The sequence below is a fragment of the Vicugna pacos genome, chromosome 16, assembly GCF_048564905.1.
Source record: "Vicugna pacos chromosome 16, VicPac4, whole genome shotgun sequence".
NCBI lineage: Eukaryota > Metazoa > Chordata > Mammalia > Artiodactyla > Camelidae > Vicugna > Vicugna pacos.
This window is the reverse complement of record NC_133002.1, coordinates 54,835,525-54,850,804: the sequence shown is the minus strand read 5'-3', so window position 1 is coordinate 54,850,804 and position 15,280 is coordinate 54,835,525. Positions and strand designations below refer to the sequence as shown.

The window sequence follows — 15,280 nt, the reverse complement described above, 5'->3', positions numbered from 1 at the left end:
GCAGACACACACTATAGATTCTGCTTTAGCGACATTTCAATTGATTGTAACCTAGTTGATTTATTTAAAATATGTACAAATGGCATTTCGACTGTTCTACCTAAATTATTTCATCATCCATTCTCTTTTTCAATTTATAACTGTCCCCAAGCTGGTCTACCCTCTGCATTCCCCTTTCGCATGCCTTCTTTGAAAACATCTTTAAAAATTTTAATGTATTTCTCTGCCCATGTATTCAAAACCAAACTGAAGTAGAGCAATATATGGCAAGGTGGGGAGACCTAAATGGTGTTATCGCTGATAGTAGTTCTTAGTAACAAGCAAATTATAAAGATTGAATAAAATTCCTGACTGTGTCTATGTGTTTACTTTGTCCTGGAAGGCAAGGGTCAATATAAGCCTCTATGAAGAACCACTAGGTCCATATATGAAAATTTATACACTATGACATAGTGGTTGAGAGCAAAAGTTTCAGATCTAGCCTCCCTTGGTCTATGCCCCGTTTCTTCTACCTAGCTGGGTGACTGCGCAAGTTAACCTTGCTGTGCCACATTTTCCTTATCGATAAGACAGGTGATCATAGGACTAGCTCCCTTACAGGACTGTTCAGGGATTATATTAGTTAAAGCATGTAAAACCCTCAGAAGAATGGCTCTCGGAGAATGAATGGTGCATAATCCTCTACCGTGGTTTTTATACCAGTGTGGCATTCTAAAAGCAGAAAGCACCCTCCCACAATCATCTTTTGCTAGTAGTTTAGGGTATCAGCATATAGGGACCCTTTATCTTTCAAAGTCTTCAGATGCTCCAATAGGTTTTGCTACTAAGAGCGATGTTTCTTCTCTCCCACTAAAAGCAAGAAATACCTGGTCAGTGTGGGGGTGCAGCAGGGGCCCAGGGCTTGGGCCAAGCCAGGACTCCCTGCTGGGGTGCACGGGAGGGGCCCGGGTCGGGGCAGCTGCTGAGGCAGTGATGTATGACAAATGACTTGTTGCTGCAATGGATCATCAGAGCCCGGCTACTCTGGTGACATGTCGCAGTCATACATCATCAGAGCAGTGCCCGGCAGGAGCAGCAGCCTGGAAACCACCCTGCCCCATAAATTTTACTACAGCCAAATGAGAGAGCTGTAATTTTCTTTTCTTCTAAATTAAAGATCGACACTCAGGAAAGGAGGGACAGAGAAGTCTTTCATATGACCCAGTTGCTTTGCAAAGACCCCCAAAGGCACTGAGGTGCTCTGTTAACGGGCATGGTCACCACTGCAGCACAGGGAGGGAAATCCAGGTGCCCAGGGTGGACTTGACCACCCTGTCCTGGTGTCTGACCTGGCACTGCATGCCCTCTGATGTCCTGTATGAATCTCTGGAAAATTGTCTGAAGCAGTGGGTTGCTTTGTTATTCATCAGGTGTCTGTCATCAACAGAGAGTGCACTGAAGTTTGCTGGAATTTCTTAAGCATGCTTAGCAGTTTGTATCTCAGTGGAGGTAGATGTCGCTAGTCTGGTGAACAAATGGAATGAATGTAAAAAAAAAAAAAGCAAAATAATAATTTCCTCACTAGGTTTTGCAATACAACGGTGAACCAAGCATTTTAAGAGCTTGCCTTCTAGTGGGATTCAAGAAGAAATACTAAAAATGAATGCAAACTGAGTAAGATAACTCCCGTTTTGACAAATACCATAAAGAAGAAGGGGGAAGCATAGGGTAACGTGATAGAAATAAGGTGTCCATTCCAGCTGAGGTGATCAGAAAGGCATCACCGAGCAGGTTACTTATGATTTGAGACCTCAGTGAGATGTCAAGGAAATGTCAGAGAATAAAGTGCTCTGAGCAGAAAAAGAGCAAATGGAAATCCTGAGACAGTAGTAAATGTGTCACAATTGAGACAGAAGGGACGCTCTGTAACTACATATGCTACGGTGGGAACGTGGGAAGAGTTAAGATAGCGGAAATCAGATAGGTAGGTGGGTTTCAGATCACGTAGACACTTGTCATCCATGCCAAGGTGTTTGGATAATCTGGTTGCAAATACTAGAGGGTTTTAAGCAGGAGAAGAGTGTGAGAAGAGTCAGCATTTGGGAAAAAAAATATCATTCTTGTTGCTATGTGGGGAGAATGGTGCGCTAGGCGTCACTGGTAGGGATGGTAAGACTAGGTAACTGGAGAGACCAGCTAGAAAGTTAACAGAACAATCCAGGCAAGAGAGCACTTTGACCTTGCGGTATAATTTTTAACAGAATCATGGTAGGAAGTGTTCAAATTTGTAAAATATTTTGGAGGCAGAGTTGACATGTCTTACTAAAGGAGTAGATGTTTCGCACAAAGAAGAAAGCAGAACCAGGGTAAGGTTCTACTTCTAAATGACATAGTAGTGGTGACATTATTTATTGAAATGTCTAAAACCTTGGAATAAGCTGGGGGGGAAATCAATACTGTTGATTTTTAGCCATGTTTTGTTGAGATGATAGTTCCGTGTCCTAGAGGATTTCTCAAATAGGCAGTCTAATATATAATTAATTCTTGAGTTCAGGAGACAGGTCTGGAGATGAAAATTGGAGACTTCAGAGCACAGATAGAGAGTAATAAAATCTCCTAAGAGTTAGGTAAAGCTGAACAATAGAGAAAGATGAGGATGGAGCATTAGGGCTTTCTAATTTTTTGAGGTCCAATAAGAGAGTAAGAAAGGGTGTTAAGATAAGAGAAGGTTGAAAATAAAACCAAATGAGTGTTGGTGTTGGGAAAGAAAATCTAGAGAACAAGAGTTTTAGGAAAGAGGGGTGGGTCTGCTGTGTCAACTCATGTTCAAGTGTGTTTTTAAATGAAGACCAAGAACTGAGGATCACCCTGTGAAAGATGAATGTTGTTAGTAACATTAGTAGGAGAAATATCTATGGAGAGATGGGGATGGAAGTCCAATTGGAATGATCTAAGACAGAATAGTGGCTGAGAAAGTAGGAACACAGACTACAGACAATTCTTTTGATGATGGTTGCTAGCCAAGGGAATGAAGAAATGAAACAGTAACTGAAGGTGGATATGGATAAAAGGATTCTAGGGAATTCCTTTTAAAAATGGATGGTATTAAGGTACATTTCAGTACTAATGGGAATGAACCATCAGAATGACAGAAGTAAGTGAAGCAGGAGAGAAAGAAAGAAATTCCAGGAGTCAAGGGAGAACAGATCCAGAGTATGTAAGTCTTAAATAAGAGGAGGGAAAGTTTGTATATTTTGAAGGGAGAGAAATCACTGCACATGGTACAGAGGCAGGTGAATTGATAGATAAGGCTGTAGTAAGAAAGGGTTACCAGGTTGTATCTACTTTCTTTATGGGGTATGAATCAAGTCTTCAACTAAGAATGAGGAATGAAGCTTCTGAAGATTTCAGGAGAGAGATGGTGGAGAAATGTCATCTTTGACAGGGAAAGATGATGGCATCAAAATGCTAAAATTGTCCACCAATGTTGGGGATTATTTGTGACTGTGAATTTGTCACCTGTGTTACTTGAAGGAATGTTCAGATCCTCACACCCAGGCATTAAGTGGTTAATTGGGTCAACTAGGATTAGGTATTTTTAAGGGTGTCTGCGAGGGATTGGTTATAGTACTAGACCATAGGATATAGATTGGTGAAGAAGAGAAATAAACAGTTGGAGGTAGAGACCTTGATGAAAAATGAAAATGTAGTGCTATAGATGGATTGAAGGTATTGCTAGATTAGTCACCTGCTGGAGTGGGAGACCCAGAATAAGTGAACTGGAGGGTTAGTAGTTGATGGATGGTTAAAGACGACAAGTGTTTGAAATTGAGATTTTTAGAGCTGGTATAGCTGTTGGTGATGGCAAAGACTCAAGCATGCCATGTACGCAAACAACCATGTGAGTCAGATAGTGAGGAAACACTGTAGGACCTGAAGAGGGGAAAGAACTGATAGGCTGTTGGATGACCCATGTATAGGGATATCAAAGCTGTCAAGAATGGTAATAGACACTGAGGTGAATCAAAGATGATAACCCAGGTGGAAAAGATTCACTCATCAGGCTATTCTCGACTCAATGCTCCCCATTCCCAAGGCCCTGGGTAACTTCTTAGGGGTATCTGGTCAACCCCACACCTGACTAGAGCGCCAAAAAATGCCTCAAAGAGGGAGAAAAGGTCCTGGGTCTCAGATGGCTCTCCATCCGGCATATCATACCTGGATGACGCTTATAAACTATTCCAAAGTATGGCACCCTGAAGCTCAGAATCTGGGGTGGGACTGACAGTTTATAAAATGACATCATAATATAGTCTTACCAGCAGTATTTCCTGCATGATTCGTTTTACAAAAATAGTCATGTACATGATTTATAACTTAAAATACAATTACTTGAATGCTTTTGATTTTTGTTGTTTTGCTTTCTTCCCCTGATCCACTGAACCGAGTATACCTGAGAAACAATTCTTTCCTGCTAAGGAACATCTGCTTATTTTTCATTCAGGTGGAGGAAAACATCTATCTTTCTAAAATATGTTTTATATATCCTTTCCCTGCATGTTTGCTTCTACTAAATGACATGTTTTCCTAATTCACATCTATGTAAAAAAATTAGTAATAACAAGAGATTCGGTGTTGTTAAATAATTCATTTAAGGGACATGATAAAGTACCAAGATACATGCTCTAGGATCCTGAAATGTGAGTGAGTCTGTTGCCTAATGTAAAGAAATATCTCCCTTCCAAGTTGTATTGAGATGGTGATTTAAAAGGAGGGACAGACAGACAGAGTGAGAGACAAAGAGAAATATATAGATAGAGAAAAAGAGACAAAGACAGACAAAAATCAGGATGCAGGCTCAGAAAAATGTGTCCAAAATACAAGAAGAAATCACTATGCTATGGATACTGTTGCAAACATTTCTTGGCTAATGTGAAAAATGCAAATACCTCCAGCTAACTGGCTGGAAAATGCTCTCTGGGGCCATAGCTTTTTTTTTTTTTTTTTCCTGAGGCGGTACCTGTGTGGTTTCATTGAAGAGTTTCTTTAGCAGACGTTGTCGGAAATTCAGGGAAAAGACGCCAAGGGTTTCTTAGAAATGTATTTCATGGTACAGTATCAAGGGACAGCATTTATTTTGGACGTGCTTCCACAGGAGAATTGAGATGCTGTGGGGTACTCTTGGTTTCTTCTCCCCACATATAATGTTAGTGGTCCTAAATTAATTATAAACCAAAAATTAACATGCTACCGAAAGTTAAATGAAAAAATGCCTTGGTTTCTGGTCTCCTTTTCAACATTCTAGGGGAATTTGCTCTGAACAAATCCTGCTCCCAATTATCAAAGGATCCAGTGTGTGTTAATTCTGTTACTCACCCAAATGTGAACTTTTTTTCTTTTTCTTTCCTTTCTCTGATGTCTCCTAAAACAACGCTGCTGAAGGAAAACAAACTGGATTCAAAAAAATCTACAAAATAAATTAATCTGCAAATAATGCTCTAGTATTCATAGAATTAAGCGAGTGTTTCAGGGGAAAGGAGAGACGTCTACCTACCTTGATCCTGCTCACAAGAAGACAATTAAAATGTCTTCTCCGATACGTGAGGCGTCTTCCATCACAGAATGGGAAGTCGGAATGCCTTGTCTTCTCTGTCAGCATCCATCACCATCCATCACATTGGGTATATGCTCATTTATGCTCCAAGGTGAGGGATAGTCTTAAACCAGTCCCCACAGTCAACGAACAGTTCTTTGCACTAATGGGGCAAAAAAGATGCCACAGTTAATCTAGACAGAGAATGATCCTTGAACTGTTTCCATTCAGTCTTTGGAGGGTCTTCTTTTAACATAATGGCAATGATGCGATACGTAGAATTTTTTAGTTCTTAATCTAATGGTTCATATAATGAAGTTAAAGGAGAAAAAGCCGTCTTTCTCATTTCGCCTTCATGCTTAGCTCATCTTTCCGCATTTCCATAGAAAGAATTATTTATATCACTTCCGAGATGGACTGTTCCAAAACACCAAGCTGAAGAAAAGCAGTCTTTTACAAATCTTGCTCCTTCACGTCTTCCCTATGGCAAGAGATACTTATTTTGGCTTTTGAAAAATTTTCTACGTGCTAGTCTAACTTTAAGTAAATATCCCATTTGTTTCCACCAAGTGCGTAATTAGCTGAACGAAGGAAAATGTTAATAGGAATTTAAAAGTGAAGTGTTCATGAATAATCTTCAATTCCAGTAATTCAGTTCCAGATAATTCATAACTCCTTCATAATTCTTAATTAAGGAGTCGGTCATGTACCTTGTACATACTGGTCTTCCAAACAGAAGTCCTAGCAGGGCTGGCAAAGTCTAGAAAAAGCCCAGAAAAATAAGGAAAGAAATTGAGTAGTTATCATGTGAGGAAAGAGAGATGATTAGGTGTGTTTAGTCTAGAAAGCAGGAAACTGAGAAACAGTAATTGAGTTTTAGCTCAAGATTGGTACATGAATGAGTGGAGATGAAAATTCTTATCTTTAGACAGTAATTAGGTGTAGCCTTACTATCGGTTCCCTTAGTGAAGGCTGCCTGACAAAGTAAAACTGTGAGCTCAGGTAAGAACCAGCCACACGCAAAAACTGCTGATGGACAGACCTTTTTTTTTTTTTCCACATATTGATGCTTTGTAAGATTGATAACTTAAATTGTCCATGCTGCTAAAAACAAAAACAAAAACAAACACCAGTCTTTGAAAGAAAAGGACTCACTTGTGGAGTTAAAGTGAGTGAAATGTTTCTAGAGGGGAATTTGGCAGTATTCATCAAAGACCTTACAAATATTCACTTGATTCTGTAATCCACATTCTGAATCCTATTTTTCCAGAAAATAACAGTAATGCACACAGGCATGTTCAGAAAAGCTACAAATCATGCTAACCAAAAAGTATAGCTGGTAAATTAAATTAAATAACATTAGTAAAATCCATGCTACCGAAAAATAGTTTCACGATATGGGGACTCATAACGTAAAATTAATTTGAAAGTATTTTGAAGCAGATTATAGAGTTTAACCTGTTTTCTCGTTTTTGAGGGGGGAGGTAATTAGGTTTATTGATTGATTTGAATGGAGGTACTGGGGATTAAACTAAGACCTCGTGCATGCTAAGCATGTGCCCTACCACTTGAGCTATACCTTCCCCCCGAGTTTAATCTGTTTTTAAGGACTAGCAACTTCGTGAAGGTCGCCATGAGACTCATGTACACAGGTGTGTAGGTGTGTTTCCAACCACTGTTAGCATGGATCTTTGAAAATACGATTTTAGGCAATTTTCCCACAAATTATATTTAAATTATGTGATTACTCTTTAATCAGAAAAAAATCAACAGATGCTCCGTTGGGAGTGCTTGTAGCATTTGCTGATTCCCTTTGTAGAAACGAGAATCAGGTTGGGCAATAGAAAATCATCAAGAGAGACTGGAAGGACTTATCCTCGATTTGGGAGCTTGCACTTAATGTCATCAGAGACACCCGACAATGTTCCAAAGCTTGATGACCATCCGAATTCTAAACTAGGCCTCTGCTACGTTGGCGCCTTGGCAGCCTCTGTGATTGACTTTCTTCCTTCCCCAATAAATTCCCAACATTCAGGACTGTGCTCTTAGGCACCCTCCTAGAGAACTGCCTTTCAAACTCGACAGGCATCCTGATGTAGTCCGGATTACCCACTGGGTTGCCTGACCCACTAAGACTGAATCCACGGCTGGCTACTGCCCTGCGTGAGCCTTTCCTTCATTACAGGGTCCAGGGAATATAATAAATCCTGCCTGTGAAATTATCTAACCACAGAGAATGCTCTTCTGCACCTGAGTAGCGCCGGGTCCCTCTCATATGAGCGCACGTGGTGCCTGGTCGCTGCCGTACTATCCTGATGTGTTACAATTTCCTGTTCTCTATTCTACAGCTGTGAAGTGCAAAAATTACACAACATCTTCATATTGTCTGCAGTGATCAAAATATATGGGTGGAAAACAGAGAATGGAGTCAGGAAAACAGCTTACTACTTTTTTCTTTTTTTTACACATGTTCATGTTTTACTTTTTAAGTGCTTCTCTTATTTCATCCAGAAAGCACAGCTTGTAGAGTGACAATAAAAGCCCCATAACACCCTAGTCAGATACACATTCTGTCCAGGGCGGTTAGTCCCTGGTGTTTTTAAGGTAGTGAAAAATCCACATATATACACAACAGCCCATAATACGGCTTAAGCAACAGAACTACTGTGACTGGTAGCTTTGCCCTTATTTATGGGGCCTTGTGAGATGGAGAAAGAAAAGTAAATAGATAGATTAAAAAGGTACCTCTCGTGCCACCGCATTTAGCCATTCCTAACTGTGCCTTCAGGCTTTTCCTGCAATGGGAGGGTCCAGTAAATATAATAAATAAATCACCAAGGGAAATGTCTTCCCAGGCCACGACAGCTACTCAGCTTACACCCTGCAGCAGGCGACTCAGTTTCACTTTTACCATTATTGTAGCTGGCAATCGTTTAGACAATTATCCAGTTCTTATTAAAAAGCTTAATTCAATTATTTATGATGGTGACCTCCCCGAACAGTTAATTCCTTAAAATTCTCTTCCATAAGTATGGGACGTGAAGGAGAGAGGGGCAAGGTGAGCAGAATATATTTCTAGTAAGGTTATAAATGAAACGTAGAATCCCGTGCTCCTGGTTCTGCCTTGGCTTCGACTGTGTTTGGGACACAAAGAAATTCAAATGCATGATGTTGTTGTCAAAGCTGATTTCTCTTGCGTTCCGGTGAGGTGTCCGCAGGAATTCATCTTTACCGTTGGACTTGGCTGTCATCATCAAAGGGGGAATGAACGACGGTTCTTCTCATTCCAAGCAGGTGACATTCATCCATTTTTCTAAGGTTTAAAAAAAAAAAAATCTTCTTGGAAAATCAGGCCCTCCCTAAAATGGTATCATGGTGGCAAATGACGCAGGGAAACCATATTGAAATGTTGTTTTGTTGTTTTTGTAGCAGTAATAGTGACAGTAATTGAAAACATTTTTGAAAAGTGCTTCTCTCTTACTCTGCTCTATAACAGTTAGCGGAATGAGGGCCTGGAGTTATTCGGCTTGTGCTATCTGCATAAATATGCCTAAGACTGGAATTACCCATGTGCTCCTGTCCTGTCCATCCCGATCTTTCCTACCCTGGGTAGCTGAAAGCTTACACTCTGGATAAAAATTTGTCCTCATTGCCTTGTCCAGCCAAGACTGAATTTTTGCCCCTCACCTAACAAAATGCAGAATACTTTCAGACGTATGCTGTGCCAGAGTCTATTCGATGGCTGACTTATTCTTCCTTCTGACATATTCTGGCCACCAAAATTTGCTGGCAAATTCTGTGAACATCCAAAGCTATAGAAACCTAACACATCTGCAAATGATATTGGGGGAAAAACTAACACTCATTTAAAGTATTAGCTTTTGTAGTAATAGGAACTAATCTACTAAAGCTATTTAACTACCTCAAGGCAACATTGAAATGCTACTTATTTCTTACCTTGTCTTCATTCTTCTTGGTCCCAGCCCCGCAATTTTTATGATCAACAGGACTCCATCGTAAGATCTGTAGGCACTTTGCTTTTAGAGCTCAAAGTTTCATTAAATGATAAGAAGAGGTCGATCAGTGATTGTAAATATGTTCCATGGCTGTTTCTGTTTGTTTGCTGGTTTGTTTGTTTGGTTTTGCACAGTTGGTTTTATAAGTAGTAATTCTGGGTAGGATCAAGAGGTAAGAGTGTTAAATGCGGAAAGGCATTTTTAAAGGTAATACTCATCAAATGTTTACAAAACTAGTATTTCACTCTTTCTTTCCCCTTCCTCATCCTTCCCTTATCTTCCTGAGAGACTTGTTTTAGGGCCACAGCTGCAGATTAGGAAGAGTCCAGTGACCTAATGAGATATTTATAAGACTCGGTTTTTCAATATGCTGATTTTCAGACTTGAAGAGCTAGAGAGAATAGTGCTGCAAGGTATAAATTTATAACATACATTCTGTAGAGCATCCACAACGCGTCATGAAAGAAGACTGCTGTAAATGATTAAATGTGAAAATAGAAGTCCGCCTGTGTGCTTACAGTAGCTTCCTCCTTCGCTGGTCTCCCTGACTCCAGCCTCTTCCTGTTTCCAGCCTGGCCCACATTCTCTTGCCAGAATAAACTTCCTGGTGGCGTGGAGAACCCAATTGGAGCCTAAACTCTGTCTGGACTTGGCGTTTAAACTGATGGACAATTACGACAAGATGTTTATCTGTAGGAGGGCTCAGGGTGCCTTTGGGAGAAAGTCATCTTGAGGGGAAAGGAGAATTAAAAAGGAAAGCTTGATCAAGTAATAAAACCTGAGCTGTCAGAGGCAGGGGATGATTCTGAGTTCATCCAGGAACCTATGATTATTTGACTGAATATCGAGTTTTCATCCAGAGGAAAGCCGTGGGGCTAAAACAAGGAGGAATATTATATTAAAATTCCCGCGTACCTTAAAAGCGAAATAATTATTTATCAGGATGTTGCAAACTGTGCAGAACACCAAAGGATAAAAGTTACTTGCCCTCATTTCTGTGCAATCCACGGGAACCAAAATGTGTTTCAGCATTGGGTGGAAATACTGTAGGACTCAGATCGCTCTGCAGGATAGCTTGTCACTAAATAAGGGGTCAGGAGACGTCAGTGCCCTGTGCTGACAGTCAGTGAGGCGCAAGGGGACTGGGGAAGCAGCCCAGCCCGGGTCACTTCTGTCGGGCTGGCACCCCACAAGGGAAGCCCCCTGGAGACTAGCCACATTCATTTGTGACCATGTGTGAAATGCTCCCCAAGACTCTGCCGACGTACTGAGTGTGTGCAGGGAAAGAGACAGGGGAGTTGGTCCTTTAAAAATGACAAAATCTTTAAATCCTATGGAAAATTGAGAAAAATGCTAACTAATATCCAAGTACCTATGAACCAGGTAAAAGACATGTTAGTATTTTGCCCTATTTGCTCGAGATTTCCATTGTATGCATTTTCTATTTAAAAAGTAAAACACGATCAATGTATCTCTTTTCCCTTCTGCTTCCCCATGGGTAATTATCATCAGGGAGCTGATATGTATGAATCCGTTAAGGCTTTTGTTTTTTGTTTTTGAATTGTAATAATAGTATATTATAAACAGCTTTTGAAACTCGCAAAACATTCACTTTTTTAAAATGCTGAATCTAGTTCTTTAGCTGAAAAGTGTATAGTTTGCCATCATTTGAGACACTGAGAGGTATGCTATGATTGTTGATTTGAGCCAGTTTTACACACAAGCGCATGGTACACTTCCCCTGTTCAAAATATTCCAGAAACTTCTATTGTTATATGTGGAAGAGGGCTCAAACCATTCCGCCTGGCATTTGGACGTGGCCATTTACAGACTTCTAGTGATTGTTGCTCAGTTCCCCTAAGATCCTGCCCACGCCACTCACACGGCCATTTCCTAAACTTTTCTGCTTCAGTTTTTTCTAAAAACCCTCTCTTCCTCCTGGGCTACCTACCTCTGCTCTTCACCCCAGACCACTATCCTTTTGGTGAATCACAATGTGATTTTTGACGCTTCGTTTTTACTTTTTTTTTCCAATCCCCAGTTGGGTTTACTTTTCCCTCCTCTGTCTTTTCATGTTTCATCTCAACGATGATAGAATTTGCTATACCTGGCCGTCCACTTCCATTACGACACGTGTGCCTTCCCAGATTTTGATCTCTGGATCATCCTTGGCTCCTTTCACAATGTAAAATAAATGAATTAAAAGAAGTAAATGCTCCATTCAACGGAGAGAAGACAGTGATTAATCTGAAAGTGGTCTTTGTGCTTCTAAAACCGGGAAGCCAATGACTGCATTAGGCACTAGTCACGACAGAAGCTGCCTTCTCTGGAACTGTGAAAGGATGCCAAGGGGGCCAGACGAAAAACGGATCCAGCTGAAAACATCACAGGACGCTGTTGACAGTTAGGGGCAAGGTGTAGGAGAAAACTCACTTTGTAGCACTGAGCTCAGAACGGCCTGTGTCCACGCATGCGCACATTCCTTGGTCAAATCATTGTGATGGAGAGCAATTCACATGGAAATATCCCAGGCTGTTTTAGATAGAGCTGCTTGCTTGCGTCAGAGCAAAACCTTTTTGCCAGGAGGGAAATCCTGGATCGAGAGAGAGAGGAACAGACTCAGGCACTCATCCCCTCCGCTGTTCCAGACTACAGGATTCTCTGGTGGGAGCCAAAGCTTGCTACACCATTAGAAAGAAAATCACTCGGCTCCCCCAGTCTTTTGCGTCCAATTTATGTCCAATTTGCAGACTTTCAACATTGCAACCTCACAGTTCATAAAATCAAACTCAGCCTGGGCTAAGTTTCCAGGTAATGGATTTAGGATCACGGGAGGTGTTACCTGCAGTTCATGATGGGTAACTTTCTTGTTAACTAAAGTCCCTTTAGCTAAATGAGTTCCAGGTTTAAGTCTCCTTTCTTTTTTTTGGCAGGGATTTGGGGGGTGGGGGCGGGGTGGGCGGAGAACTTTATTAGGCTGCGCGTGGAGAGCTTTTCATTGCAAAGGCAACAGAAAAAAAAAAATCGGGATAAGCCAGTCTTTGTATAAACGGAAGGTGGTGAAAGGAAGGCTGTGTATGGGGCGAGGGGATCAGCCCTCCGGCTCCACTCGGCTACGTGGGGACGCAGGGAGACGGCCTGGTGCTCGCAGCGGAGCCTGGCTATTTCCGCAGGTAACTGGGCTCTGCAGGGAAGGCCCAGGGAGACCGACCGAAACCGCAGATGGAGGGGGGCTGGACGGCCGCGGTGCGGACACTCGGCATCTCTTACCCACTCCTGTGCCCGTGTTCTTAACAACGAGTCCTCTTTCATCCGCTTGCCTTAGGGGAAGTCCAATCAGTACTCCATTGTCGCAGGCAGGTCAGTTTACTGTTCTGGGAGTGTGTCTGCGCATGCGTGTGAGTACGCATGCCGCCCCGAGCCACACGGATGTGCCCGCGCTAAGGATGAAGGATCTAGACCAGAAGCCTGAAGGGAAACAGCCCCTCCCGGATGACTGGTTCTTCAACTGTCAGCCTCAGTCTTCGGGTTAATTGGATGTCTGTGTTTTTAAAACAAATCATTTTTGGAGTCACTCCACTTAAAAAAGCCAATGAAATGCTCTCGAACTGGGGCCTTCTGATATTCCTTAAACCAAGACGAGCCACTTCTAGATTTAATTTCTCGGAAAAATTATTTCCGTCGTAAAAATCGCATGGCTGCGTGTATTTCCTCGCTCCCCCATAGGATCGCATCTCGTGCGCTCTTCCTGTAGGCAGCCTTCCTGCTCCCTGGGCTGGCGCTTCTCCCCGCTGTCTTCCTGGATGTTTTTTCTGAACCTATCCTTCTGTCTTTTCTGATCTCTCAAAGTACTGTTACCTTTTCTCCGAAAAGATCTCAGACCACTATATTTGAGAGAAAGAATGAGTATTTTACTTACTTTAGGGGTCAGATAACCTACTTTCAGATAAACAAGTAGCGTTCCTAGTCTTGGAACATTCAGTAAAAGAACTGAACAGTTCCGTGATTGTCCTTTGTTATTGTGATGGAAGTATTCTGTTGTTGCTTACTTTTGTTTATAGATCATAGTTTCTCCTATCACAGGGAGACTGTAGGCACCTGAGCCAGTATTCACATTATACACATTGTTTATTTCAAGACTAATAAATGATAGACAGCCTGTTATGATATTATGGTACTTCCCTTCACCTGAAAACTATATATATATATTTACACATATATATATATTTATAGATATATTTATATTTATATATTTATAGATACAGTTACATAGTTATATACATAGTTATATATGAAACTTACTGTGCCTCCATTTTCTCCATTTCTACATCTGTAAGATGGGTATATTTTTTATCAGGTTAGTGAATGGCTGTAAATATTAGGAATAATATGTATATACACCTCCTGTCATTAAATAGGTGTTCAGTACACAGTGGGCACTGTTTTTTTTTTTTAATAGGGAGAGGTTTACATGATACTATTCTTGTCCTGTGTCTCTCAACAAAGTTTAATGAGAAAAAAAACACAATCATTTCTTCTTTCAGGAACTCTACATAAACTCATTTAACCTCCTTGCTGTTGTAGAAGACACTGTATCACCCACGTTGGAGAAAGGTCTTCAGGGAAATACGCCAGAGTATTTGGAAATGGGTAACAAAAATTCTGGCATCTCAGTCTAATTAATCAGCACAAATGTACATAATCATCCGGGGAAAGCAGTCAATGAAACAGCCGCGGAGTGACCTTAATGGTTTGTTGGAATCGCGTCTGGCTGATGTTGTTTCTCTCTTTCGTCTGGTTTGCCTTTGAGGGCAGAGCTGCCCCTTCTTTACATGCGGGTGCTCTTCTGGGCTCTCCCTGGCTCGTAGGGGGTAAAGTGATGACTGTCTGAGGAGAGGCCCCTTCGCTCAACGCCTTTGGTCTTGTGAATAACGAAGTTTCATTTGAAGGAGCTGCCACCATGCAGGAGTTCGATTCCAGTGTCCCAGTCTATGTATTTGAAGGGCGAAGAAGCCGAAAGACTGATTGGAAAGTGTAAGACACTTTTCAGTCCTGTGCCTTTTGAGATTGAAATTGCTCACTCAGAACTTGGCTTTCAGACTTTTGGTCTTTTGGTTTGTGTGAGGCATCGGGAGGGGAGCTGCCAGCCAAATGTGGTGTCCTGGGTGGGAAAGGTGGTTAACCTGAATCCCAAACACCTCTCCCTGCCATATGCTCCCAAGTGTCTCAGAGTTTGCCTTTGCAAGCCAAGCATCAGAAAATGTCTACAAAATGAGGTTGGGACAATTTTACAGTGGTAGCGGTATCCTATTTTTAAAAAAAGATGGGGGATTCCGAGGTGTTCAGGGTTTGGCAAACAAATTTAGCAAAATATTTTAGATTTGGAAATGGAGAGGACACCCTGTCCCCAGGACACTTGTCTTTTATTTCTGTTAACAACCTAAAGTGAGTTTAAAAACAAATCACTGCGTTTAATGCATCAAAGCTCTGTTTGTCCAAAAGGACATGAGCAAGCTTTAAGGAAGGAAGAAGTGAGTTTATCAGTAGTTGGAATTAATGTGATCGTCTGTAAAAGAAAGCAAGAGAACCAACAAAAATATTTATAAGTAACAGAGATAAGTTGATGGTGGCTAGCTTCAGAGAAATATAGAGGGATTGATTACTTGCCCAAAAAATCAACGTTAGCCTTGAA

The 15,280-nt window shown here is 41.2% G+C and overlaps 1 long non-coding RNA gene across 6 annotated transcripts; it reads right to left on the bottom strand.

The window, feature by feature from the left end:
• Window positions 1-1,041: 1,041 nt before the first annotated feature.
• On the bottom strand, window positions 1,042-13,126 carry LOC140686346 (uncharacterized). Of its 6 annotated transcripts, none has more exons than XR_012060093.1 (8): window positions 12,859-13,126; window positions 12,022-12,181; window positions 9,530-9,743; window positions 8,318-8,885; window positions 5,534-6,332; window positions 5,356-5,446; window positions 5,000-5,195; window positions 1,042-1,503 (listed from the first exon to the last, which is right to left on the bottom strand). It is a non-coding gene; the product is annotated as an uncharacterized lncRNA (long non-coding RNA). The 6 variants fall into 6 exon arrangements; XR_012060092.1 differs by having other exon boundaries at window positions 5,356-5,415; XR_012060089.1 differs by having other exon boundaries at window positions 5,356-5,412.
• Between the last annotated feature and the right edge of the window lie 2,154 nt (window positions 13,127-15,280).